This window comes from Triturus cristatus, chromosome 11, assembly GCF_964204655.1.
Source record: "Triturus cristatus chromosome 11, aTriCri1.1, whole genome shotgun sequence".
NCBI classification, from domain to species: domain Eukaryota; kingdom Metazoa; phylum Chordata; class Amphibia; order Caudata; family Salamandridae; genus Triturus; species Triturus cristatus.
The window spans coordinates 136,543,716-136,556,071 of record NC_140594.1 but is presented as its reverse complement, the minus strand read 5'-3'; the positions used below and the strand labels follow the sequence as shown (position 1 = coordinate 136,556,071).

The window sequence follows — 12,356 nt, the reverse complement described above, 5'->3', positions numbered from 1 at the left end:
AGAACACATTATCTTTAAGAGTGGCAGGTTAGTGTCCAACATCTGATTGCATTTGCCCCCTAGCAATTACTTACCTTTCAAAACTTTAGCGTTTAATGGTTTAGAACTAAGTCTACTGTGTGAATGGGACTGGTGGGTTGATGTTTAGCCTAGTCAATATATGCTAAACAGGTATTGCTCTGATGGTGGATTAGGTTACCAGAAAATGCAGGCTGAGAGGACCTTGGAATAGACACAGAATATTGTATGTGCACAGCCAGCAATATTAAACCTGGTCCTCGCCATCTCCCCCAATGAAAAATTACTGCCAAATTGGATGACCACTCAGCCTTCTAAGCCACCATGCCCAAAAGCTTACCTGCAGAAAATGCAGTAATGCATTAGATGTAATGGATCAGAGGACTACTTTGTGACTACCAGCAGGAAGTTTCTGCATTAATAAGAGCGATCACCCAACCAAAAAAATTGAATGTTTTTTTAAAATAGTAGCCCGTGTTAATTTACCTAACTCCGCTAAACCTCCATTTACAACATGGAAGCTTGTTTCACAAGAGCTGCTCAAGAATTTAGACCTATGCATTGAGACAATTGCTAGGGTAGAATAGGCACCTATACCCCCCCGACACAGCCCCACAAGTACCCAGTATAAGCAGCCACATTTAGCAAGTTGTCTGTTCCAGCCAAAGCATCTGCAATGAAAGACTGAAAACAGGGGATGGATGAGAGCATTTGTGGTGGCCTGAAAGAAAACAAACACTTGCAAAAAGAGGAAGAACTTGCCAGCAAGGTTGGTTCACTTTGGTACTTCATCTTCACAGATTGCTAAAATATGAATATACATGTTATATGGAGGTAAATCATTCAGATGAGGAGATCAAAATCCCAGTATACATAATGGTACTTTTTTTGCATTGTCTCCAGCACGAGGACACATTTGTAAGCCAAAAGCTATACCACTTGTAGTTAGATTTTCTTTGTACTTGAAGCAGTGTCTACGTAAACAGGAACACTTTAAAAAAAAAAGTATATATATTAGAACAGTAAATCGAAAACTGACAAGTGGTGAATACAGAGTTCTGATAAATCTGGCCAAAAAAGCTTGAATGATGCACGGTAAAAGTCTTTGGGTGTCATTGTTGGATGGTGTAGTGCTTACAGCTCGTGGAGATGGTGAGGAGGACTTGAGATTGGTAATACCAGCGGTTCAGGCATGAACCGCAGATGGATCATGATCTGCACTAATGTGGATAGAGATTGGGATTAGTGCTCATAGTTGGGAGGTAAGATCATGGAGACAAGCTATGGCGGTTGGGCTCCACCTGTAATAAAGAGGTGACATATTCCAACTCTACTCAATGTCACAACTGCTAATTCGAGCAAACAATTATCACAGCTCAAGCAGTAAAATGTGTTACTGCTAATTATGTTTGACGCTCATTAATGTGAATATTGGCTGAGGTCGACAATGGTAATCTCTTGTCTGCTGGTCATTACTCCAAAACTTGTCTTCTAATCACTATTGCTTATCCAACCTGATGGCCACTATTGACAAACCTGGGTGGTGGCAAAGAGTGCCTATTCTATTTAATAGGAGTCCCCGATAGTGATACCAGTGATCAACAATGGTAATCCTGCCAGAGTACATTATCATTAACTGCCCCAAAAACAGGTCATGAATACTAACCCTGAATCTGTAATCATAACACACCAGTTGAACTGCAGTGGACAGAGGAGTACATAATGCTGAGAAACCCTGCTTCAATGAAACTATGATCTAGGAAAGACCAGAGATAAAGCAAGTAACATAGGGAGGGGTTAATGTTGAGACGTAAACTGTTAAGCAGGGGTGTGGAATTTTCCAAATAATCTACTTGTCCAAGGGACAAAATGCCACTGAGATCTACATGTCCTGTAAAATCCACTTGTCCCACCTACTCCCATCCCACATCAAACATAAGGGCTCCGGCTGACAGAGAAACATCAATATATTGTTGTTTTATTAAAATCAGTAAACCATTATGCAGTCACGCTTGAATGACTGCCAGGTTTCAGTGATAGGAACACATGCAGAAGATAAATCAATGCACTTACGTGAAAATATGCACATTTCAGTATTCGCCTTGTGCATATCTACTGCTGTTTAAGCCTCTTTACTAACATTCCTTTTTTTAACCCCCTTACCTATCAATCCACAGAGTTATTGGCCTGGCAATCATGAACAAGTTTATTAATAATCACTCAGAAAGCACCCAATTTCCATTTTTATCCACATTTTAAAATAAATACAGATAAGAAAATAAATGGTTTTCTGTCTGTATTTATCTGTAAAACAGGGAGCCTTAATTATGAAGAAAAAGTTAGTTTCTGTGAAATAATATATTTGCCTAAGATCACACAATTTAAGCATGGAAGCTATTTTTTTAAATTTATCAAGCCAGGTTCTCTTTCACAAAGAGTATCTAAATAGTTCCGGACTGTCAAGAATTCTGCAACATCACAAATAGCATATAACTACTGTAAATAAACTCTGCACTCAAGAAGGATGTTGCACAATGTCACAACTAATTGCAACCAGTACTTACTTAACTCACTGCTTAAAAAAAATAAATCATCATCACTAATAATGAACATCTGTCACCAACAAGCCACTACCTATCCAGAATACTGGACTATCCCAGAGCATGCAGACATATCACAAATAACGGACATTCATCACAAACACATATCCACCTGCTTCAAGTAAGACTGTAGAGATACAATGACCAAAAGAATCCTGGACTATGATTAAACGTGCATTTGCAGAGCTATTTGAGGAAGAGCTGAAGTGCATTGCATAACTATTCATAGAGGCCCCGGCCCCCCTGTTTCACACAAGCACAGTAAGTCAGAGTGATCTAGTTGTGTTCATTGGCAGAGCTCTGCATATCTATTTGTATAAACTAGCACATACCAAATGAACACACCACCAGAGTTGTACTGCTGGCAAGTGAAATCAGCATTTTCTCTTCTTATTTAATGGTAGTACCCTTCATATCTTCCTCACCACCGACCGATTTCACTTGTTTCTAATTTATTCTAGCCCGGGTTATTTTAAGTCTCGACTACGCTTGCATATGACCTTGAGACTGAGAGTGCATTTCTAATAAGAGAATCTGACATTTTTTTTGCAGTTTAAGTGCGCGAACTCAACCTGAACGTATTGGAGCGCTTTACATGAGCGCCAGTTACATTACTACAAGGACACGTTCATTTATTTCTAACTGTAGCACTATTGGCAGAGTTCACGAAAATAATATGTGTTATGCTGCAGAGGGGACATTATTCTGGCAGACGCCGTTACAATATTAAGGCAATCATTGTAGTCTTCAGAATGAAAACCAAGGTTTCTGCTAGAGGTATATCAGGTGCCTCCCTGTGACCCGCTTTAGGCATTCTCTGGTACGCTTGGAGCGTGGCGCAGCTGAAGTTGCAAAGTTCATTAAAACGATGTGTGGCTCACTGTTACAGTTGCTCCTTACACTCAGTTAGGCTGCGCCCTTCCGTACCACATAAGCACACGCCCACAGTTAATTTTATGCCAATGTAGATCAGGCTCGATGTCACTGCATGTGCTTTACTTTCCTTGCACCTCCACCTTCACTTTCTCCGTCTGAGGTTTTTAAACTGCTACTGTGTGCGTGCCTCTTCCTTCTCCCCAGTGCAGCACTGCCTCACGTTATTGCTCCTTCAGCATTAAAACAGTGAGGCGGCTACTTTCGCTTTCCAAAAGAAAATGTATTTTTAACCCCCGCATTCAGATGAGTCTGAAGTCCTGGCATGATGAGATGCAACTTGATATGTGCAGTGCCCATGCCGCACGCAATGAACTTTGAAGGGAACAGTTAAGTGTCCTTTTATAAATATGACAGATAAACTGCAGCGACGACGCTGAGGCGCCGCTGCAGCTTTAAAAAAAATGCGCACAACGCGCTAAATTAAACCCGAAAATAGACACTGGCCAATTGAGCATTTTCTCACACAAATGGGAAAGATATCGCCCATTTTTTAGAGAAATTGCCCAATCTATCACACATCTGGTATGAAAAAGGGAGTTTTAATCCACTCTGCTCACCAATGGAAACGTGCGCAGCCTGCAATAGCAGCAATGAGAGCCCGCGTTATCTGCAGCCAAAATGACGCTGCATTAGACACGGTCCGTCAGCAGGCAGACAAGTTCTCCTCCAATATTTCAGTGCAATCTATATGCAAGCTGGGCAAAAGAACACTCTAGCAGTGCTATGGCGGGCGCTATGGCAGTGCTTTAATTTTACCTGAAACGTAGAATTGCCTTGCTCGCGACAGTCCCGAAGTTCAACTGCTTGCTGAGACTGAGTGACGTCATGGGCTGCTAGCCAATCAGAGGCCTCCAAAGGCTCTCGGCAAGCTTTTATGATTGGCTGTGAGCTCTAGAGTGCCCACAGCCTATTTTATTTACGTGATTTAATGTCTACTTGTCCGTCGGACAAAATAGACATTAAATCTTCTTGCCCTTCAATAAAAACAACATGGTTCGGGCGTCGAGTGATATGATTCCCCCACCCCTGGTTAAGTGATAAGAGAGTAACGTTTAAACCTAGGGTAAGCATAGAATGATTTACCTAGAAGATACAATAACAAGGCCCAACTACACCTTATTGGAGTATAACATACTAAAGTTCTTAGAGAATCTGAATAAAGATCTAAAGAGATGGGAAGGGTTAGAAGCGTCTTTGGCACACAAACATCACCTGCAACAAAAATGTACTCCTCCCTTTGACTTTTATTTCTGATACAATTTTCTCCCCCTGAAATACCTGCAAGTGTAGTTTACAAAAAACTTTAATCACTATTTTTTTTGGTATGTGAAAAGTACACAGTCTTAAGAATTATAAAGGAGGACAATTAAAAGAAAAAGGAATGCATAGATTTTTTCTGGCTGCACAACTGAAAGCAATTTCTGATTGGGTTGAAGGATCTGAAAATAAACAAAAGCACTGAAGCAAAGTGATACACATACTCTACTTGATAACTTACCCTAGCTCAACAGCAGGCATTGGCGTCCAGCTACAAATCTGGAAACTGCAACAGCAGTAAGAAAGTTTACATACCTGTAGTCTTGGTTCTACATTGTAGAAATCTTCATTGAAGTAATAAACGATTTAATAATTCTCTGCAGCCTGCACCGATCCTGAACACCTTTTTGAATAGCTCTTTCATTGAGATTTTATTGTAGAATATCTTTACTCCTGAGTTTATGTAAAATCGTAGGCAATGGAAGTCTATCAAACATGACCGTTTCTCATTATTGTCCATAATATCTATAATATTGCTTTGAATTGTCCAAAATATTGTGCACTGCAGCATTAGTCATGCAAAAACCCTATAAATATTGGGTACATAAAGATAGAAAATGCAGCTGGATAGTCTTACATTAGAAGCAAAGAAAAAAGATGTATCCTTTTAAGAACGTGGGTGGATCCCCCTCTTTCCACAATGCATTGAACTGACAGCTGCCTTCCGGAGCCAGTCCTATTTTCTTTTTTTTTTTTACGAATGAGAGCATATAAATATTAACTACTGCCCAAATGTAACCACCTGGGGAAGGGGTTGCATGGTTTAGGGCTTCAATGAAGATTCCTACCAGGACTACAGGACTACAGGTATATAACATTCTCTCGTGAGTCATAGGATCTTCACTGATAGTCATTAAAACTTGACTAGAATAGGGTCTCAAACTTATGAACCTACTAGAGTAGCAAGCGAACAGTATATAAAGCAACTGTTAGGCAATAAGAAGAAAATAATGCTTGAGAAATCTGTAGTATAGGGAAGAGATGCACTTTAAAAGATTCTTAAGTGCCTCTTGCCCAAACTTAGCTTTAGTTTGAGTAGCTGACTCTAGACCAGGGGTCTCTAACACGTAGCTCCAGAGCTACCAGTAGCCCACCAGCTGCCAGCAGGAAGCTCTTGGACATGGAGTCCTACCTAATACGTATTTCAGTGGATCAGACACCTCCTTGCTGCCTCCTGCATTGTGAATGAGTCAGCACTGTTAAGCTGTATATCGTAGAAGCGTCAGTCAGCTTAATCAATCCCAAAGTCTCATGCACAAACACACTTACAATATGATTGACAGCAAGAATGGGCAATTTAACCATTCACCATACAGCAAATGTCCTGCTGAAGACAGCCCTGACACAGTGAGTTACACTGTGTGCAAACTCTGGTCTGGAAGGAAGAGCAGAGTACTTTAAAACTGGAACTGCAATAGTTGAAGTGTGCAAACTTAAAAAGAAAATCTGAAGATGACCATGTCAGATATGGTAAATACCGTACTCGTAGTTATATCAGTAGTTAGAGATGATTTCAATTGAATAAAGGTAGCTCTTATTATAGAAAAGGGTGGAGAACCCTGCTCAGAAAATAGTGCCTAGTGAATGTGCTCACCGATTTCCATGTAGGCACCTTGCATATGTCAGTTATGGGGAAATATCTAACTCAGTTATAGATGAAATTTGTCATTTTGATTTGACTAAATGTAACAAGTAGGAAAGTACTGCATCTGTCTGGCATGACAAAGGATATTGAGCCTCATGCTTTTCAATTTTAATGCGTCACAAGCTCTTGTGAACTGACTTATTAATTCCGTTAGTATAGTAATTCAGATGGTAGCTTTAAATGGTGTATTGTCGGATTGCAGGAGACAAACCGCCAAATTCAATGACTAAAGGCTAGGGTTTTGGATCTGGCCTTGAAGTCTGGTCAAAAGATCTGGTCTGCACAGCAATCACGTGTGGTGTAGTTGAGACATGAAGGTCCAGGTGCCCACAACATTGTCTCAGACAATCTGGGGCTATTAGAATCATCTTCCTCTCCGTTGTTTTACTATTACCACGGATATGAGTAGAATCAGGGTAAAACAGACAAATTATTGACCAATTGATCAAATGGACATTGCTGTTCGGTGCCCAGGAAGTGAAGTCATGGCATTATTTGTGCCGTGGCAAATGGGTCTAAGAATGGAGTACCCCATTCTGCAAAACTATCCTCTATGACTTCGTCGTTTAGCACCCATTCATGATTTTGACTCTGGAAATCCGCCTCTTGATTCTGTACCCCGAGGACATAATCACAATCAGTGATATGCTTCTGGCCTGAGCCCAGTGCCACACGGCTGGTGCCTACAAGGATAACAGTCTGAATATTGTTCCTCCTAGTTTGAATCACTATGTCCATGGATGAGGGAGATGGGAGGAACGCTTTGAATACTGGGCATACTGCCTTCATTTCTAGAAGACGCATGTGATATTTCTCTCTGTCTGTTCATTGGCCTTGGATGGCTCGATGTTGCTTGTAGGATCACCACTCTGACAGGGAGGCATCTTTGACGATTTGTGTGAGGCGTTTTTTTTTTATACAGAACCAGCACTAGAAAATTCTGAGTTTTGCACCACCACACTAGAGATCAATGCCGGTATGATGAGATGTATGGTATGTTTCCAATTGTCTCTTTTTTTAAACTACTGATCCTCAAGACACTGTTGGAGAGGTCTCACAAAAAGCCTTATATTTGGGACTATGTATATGCAGGATGCTACGGATCTTTGGAGTGATCCAACTTGACGAGCTGTAGGATTGGTTGGATGTCTCAGCTCCACGCATTTCTTTAGAATAGATAACATTCTCTTCTCCAAAGAAAACACACTTTTGTTTAAAGTGTCTATCTTTGCACTTACATATAGTAGATTCTATTTTGGCTTCGATGTTGACCTGCTTGTGTTGTTTTGGAGAACCAAACTTGGATAGTAGTCTTGCTGTGGTCATGAAATGATGTGCTACTTTCGAAAGAGAATCCTCTTATTAACCAGTTGCCGAGACAGGGATAAACAAATATCTCCTGTCTTCCTAGATAAACTGGGACTACTGACACACATTATGAAAAGGTTTGTGGGGCTGATTTCAGCATGAACAGCAGTATAGCTCACAGATAATCTCTTATCAGGAATCGGAGATAATACTTGCGATGTTGAGCTACACAGAAGTGAAAATAAGAGTTTAAAGAGCTATGACACAAAGCCAGTCTTTTTTTGTGTCCGTGGATTTGATGGAGACAGTATTCTGAATCTTTCCTTGCCGATAAACTTGATGACAAATTATGGATGTAAAAATCAGTTAATACTGTTTTGTCTGGCATTTCTTGGAGTAAATTCCTTTGTTCCGTTGGTTTGATGGCACTTTCTTTATCAACCACTTTTGCAGAAAAGAACAAGGTACGTACCTAGCTTCATTAACACTCTTTCTCGCGGAGACTATCAAGCTGCAGATTTCTGATCTTTTGAATATTCCCTAGGTGTCGGACTGAATTTAGACACTTTTCTGCAGTACCTCTGCATGCCTAAAGGTTCAGGGGCCTTTTCTGTACCAAGAGGTACTTAAGTTTAACAAAAGTTAATAGTGAACACACCAGACAAGATTGCATTAGTAGCCCCGCTATGCTAGATTACCAGCAATGCCCACCTCAGTGCATCAGGAGGGATTGTCAGTAGCAATGTGAAACATAGGTTTTGTCAATCTGGAATGCCTACAGCCGTAGCTGCTATTCTCGTGGCACCAAGTTAATAATATTCATAATAAGTGTCTCCATCACTACATGATTTATCATTTAAATATTGGCTTTAAAAATGTTCTAGAAATTCTAGCATTGGCCTCCAGATATCTTATGAGTTCTGACAACGCACACATTTCCGTCTTGAATACACACTTTTCAATTTTGTTATAAATATATTCAGCCAATTAAAAGCAGTTTTTCCCCAAACATCAGCTTATGAGTTCTGAAAAATACACGCTTTTCAATTTTGGTATACGTTTATTAATTTAGCCAAATAAAAGCTTCTAATTTAGTAGGCAGAGCTACTCACAGGTAGCTGGAGAGCTACCAGTAGCTCACAAGCTACTCGTTGGCGAAGCCTGCGCCAGTCTGCTCTGAAAATGATGAGCGGGGCTTAAACAGGCACCACTCCCGAGTGCTGACGTCAGTTGCTTTTGATAAGAAAATAAACTACCTGTAACTGCAGTTATCCACTATTGGTATCTTTCATAGATTCACATGCATAAAGCCTTCCCTGTTGTCAAAGTGAGAGTCGCACAGTACCTTAATAAAGAAGTATGTATCAGTATATATAATGGCAATGGAAAAAAGTTAGTTTAATAGACTTGAAAAAAGGACCAAACTTGAACTATAACCAATCAGGCGACAGCACCCTCTAGAACACTCACAACAGAGGCCGAGTCCTTCAGACTTTCAAGAACAAGTGGGAATAAAGAATCCTGAGCTATAACGGGAGACTCTCTGAAGAGGAGGGTGGATCGCTTGGGATCTATGAAAGATACCAATACTGGAGAACTGCAGTTCCAGGTAAGTAACTTATTTTCTTTTCCAGTATTGGATCTTTCATAGATTCACATGCGTGAATAAGAATAGCAAGCAGTTACTGTATTTGTACATCTTATAGTATTAGCGCAAATAGCGGATGGTGGGTGGAAAACATATACATAATATTTATATGCAATTTAAAAAATAATATATAAATACATAATTCATACATTAAAATTTGCATAAATACATATGCAAACACATGGAACCAAAAGAGGCTCCCCTTATTGAAATAAGTGGTATAGTAAAACCAGAGGCACTTCCACAAACAAAGAAGTTGAGGTGGAAACTGCCCTAGTTGAGTACGCCCTGGTTTTCGCTGTGAGGGGCTTGCCAGCCTTGAGAGGCAGAACTGGACTGCAGCTGAAATTCACTGAGCGAAGGTTGCCATCATGACTGGAGCACCCCTATGAGTATGTCCACTTATGAGTGTGACCATCTGAATCCAACAGTTGATCAGTTCTCATGAGTTGTTTAGTGCGATGAAAGTAGAACTTCAGATATCATTTGATACCTAGTGTATGAATAGACCTCTCAGCTGATTTTTTGGGATTCAGGAAGAAAGTCTAAACTATTATAGGTTCATTGAGGCAAAATCCAAAGGAACTTTGGGAAAAAATCTTTGGATTGGTTCTGAGAAGTACTAAATTACAGACACGTTCTCAGTTAGTTTTCTGGTCTCTTTTCTTCGACACCCAGTCAGACTACCTGGTGTCCCCATGAACTGAACATAGGAGACAACCTGCCTGTAAAAAGTAAAATTTACAGACAGCCTGAACATGTCAGAGATTGCATAAGGACAAAGGTCCAAAAGATGCTAGAGTTGGGATTCATCAAGCCTTCAGATAGCCCTTGGGCTAGTCCTGTAGTCCTTGTGCCAAAAACTCATACCCAGGATGGTAAGAGAGAGATGGGGTTTTGTGTTGACTACTGAGGCCTCAATGTAGTCACTAAGACTGATGCCCATCCAATTCTAAGGGCAGATGAATTGATTGATACTTTGGCCTCTGCCAAGTATCTCAGTAAATTTGACCTGATGCCAAGCCAAAGACCGTACTTTCCACCCCTAGTGGGCATTATCAATTTATTGTGATGCCTTTTGGTTTGAAAAAAACGTACCTGGCACATTTCAGAGGCTGGTGAATAAAGCCCTAACAGGTCTGGAAGCCTATAGCGCAGCATATCTAGATGATATAGCTGTCTTTAGCTCCACCTGAGAGGATCACCTAGTCCACCTCAGAAATGTACTTGAGGCCCTACAGAAGGGAGGCCTCACTATAAAGGCAAAAAAGTGCCAGATAGGGCAGAGCAAGGTTGTGAACTTTGGCCACCGTGTAGGTGGAGGCCAAGTTCAACCATGGGAGAGAAAAGTTCAGACCTTCATGGACTGGATTGCCCCCACTACCCAGATTCAGGTCAGAGCTTTCTTGCGCCCGACTGGGTACTACAGAAGATTTATTAAGGGTTATGGATCAAGAGTGACACCCCTTAATAATCTCACCTCCAAGAGAAAGCCTAAGAAGGTTCAGTGGACAGTTAGCTGTCAGAAGGCATTTGAAAACCTGAAGCAAGACATGTGCTCTGCACCAATTCTGCAAATTCAGGACTATTCCAAACCATTCATTGTCCAGACAGATTCTTCTGAGATAGGGATAGGTGCAGTATTGTCACAACTAAATGCAGAGAGCCAGGATCAACCAGTAGCTTTTATCAGCAGAAGGTTGACCCCCATGGAAAAGCGTTGGTTAGCTAATGAGAGGGAGGCCTTTGCTGTGATCTGGGCCCTTAAGAAGTTGATGCCATACCTGTTTGGCACTCACTTCATTGTTCAGACAGACTATAAGCCCCTCTTATGGCTTAAACAGATGAAGGGTAAAAACCCTAAACTTTTGAGGTGGTCCATTTTCCTACAGGGGATGGACCTTTCAGTGGAACATAGTCCTGGGAGTAACCATGGCAATGCATATGGACTTTCCAGATATTTCCACTTAGAAAATGAAGACTCAAATGGGCAATGTTAGTCTGATAGCCTTACATTTGAGAGGGGGGGTTGTGGAGGAAAGTAGGAATTTATTTTATGGTTACCCCCACTTTTTGCCTCGGGTCAGTATGTTTTGACTGTAGTTTGCTTCGATCCTGCTAACCAGGACCCCAGCATCTGTGCTTCCTAGCCCAAAACGGCTTTGGTACATACTTTGGCACCTCCACAAATGGCTACTGGAGTACCCTTATAAGTCCCTAGCATATGGTAATAAGGTACTCAGGTCATAAGTACATCAGGGATCTCCGATGAACTACAGCATGTATTGTGCCACCCATGGGAGTCCACTTAAACTCTGACTACTGGCCTGCAATTGCAACCTGTGTGAGATGGTGCTTGCACCTCTCAAGACAGATATAAGTTTCCTTATATCTGAGGTCACTGCACTTAAAACCTACAAGTCCCCCCTACGGTAGGCCCTTCACTCCTGAGGGTAGGGTGCTTGGTTACAAGTGTGAGGGTACCCCTGCATCAGCAGGACACCCTTACAAACCCTGGATTAGATTCATCAGGCTCTGTAAGTGCGGTAAGCCATTTTAAGGCATATAGTGGACATCAGACCTTACGAGATGTCGAACTATATAATGGCTGTGCCGAACCTGGTCATGTTTTGTATCAGACATGTTGGAATCATACCCCAACACCGATTCCTTTGTTGGAGGTATGATCCCATGTACTGGGGACATCTTAGAGGAGCCCCCTGTACTCCCGGTTACAGCCTTTCAGGGTTTGACAGCAAGCTAGTGCTGCTGCCGACCACAGACACTGTTCTGTACTCCTGCTGCTGAGCTGGAGCAGGGAAGGTAGAAAAATAGGTTTCCATCTTCCAGACAGGACTTGGTGTATTGGGGAGGGGTGGGGGCA

General features: G+C 41.4%; 1 protein-coding gene across 6 annotated transcripts in view; it reads right to left on the bottom strand.

Annotated features, from left to right (window-relative positions):
* CIT (citron rho-interacting serine/threonine kinase) overlaps positions 1 to 12,356 on the bottom strand; it is a 1,313,172-nt gene that overhangs the window by 482,922 nt on the left and 817,894 nt on the right. The gene's annotated exons all lie outside the window — the stretch shown is intronic.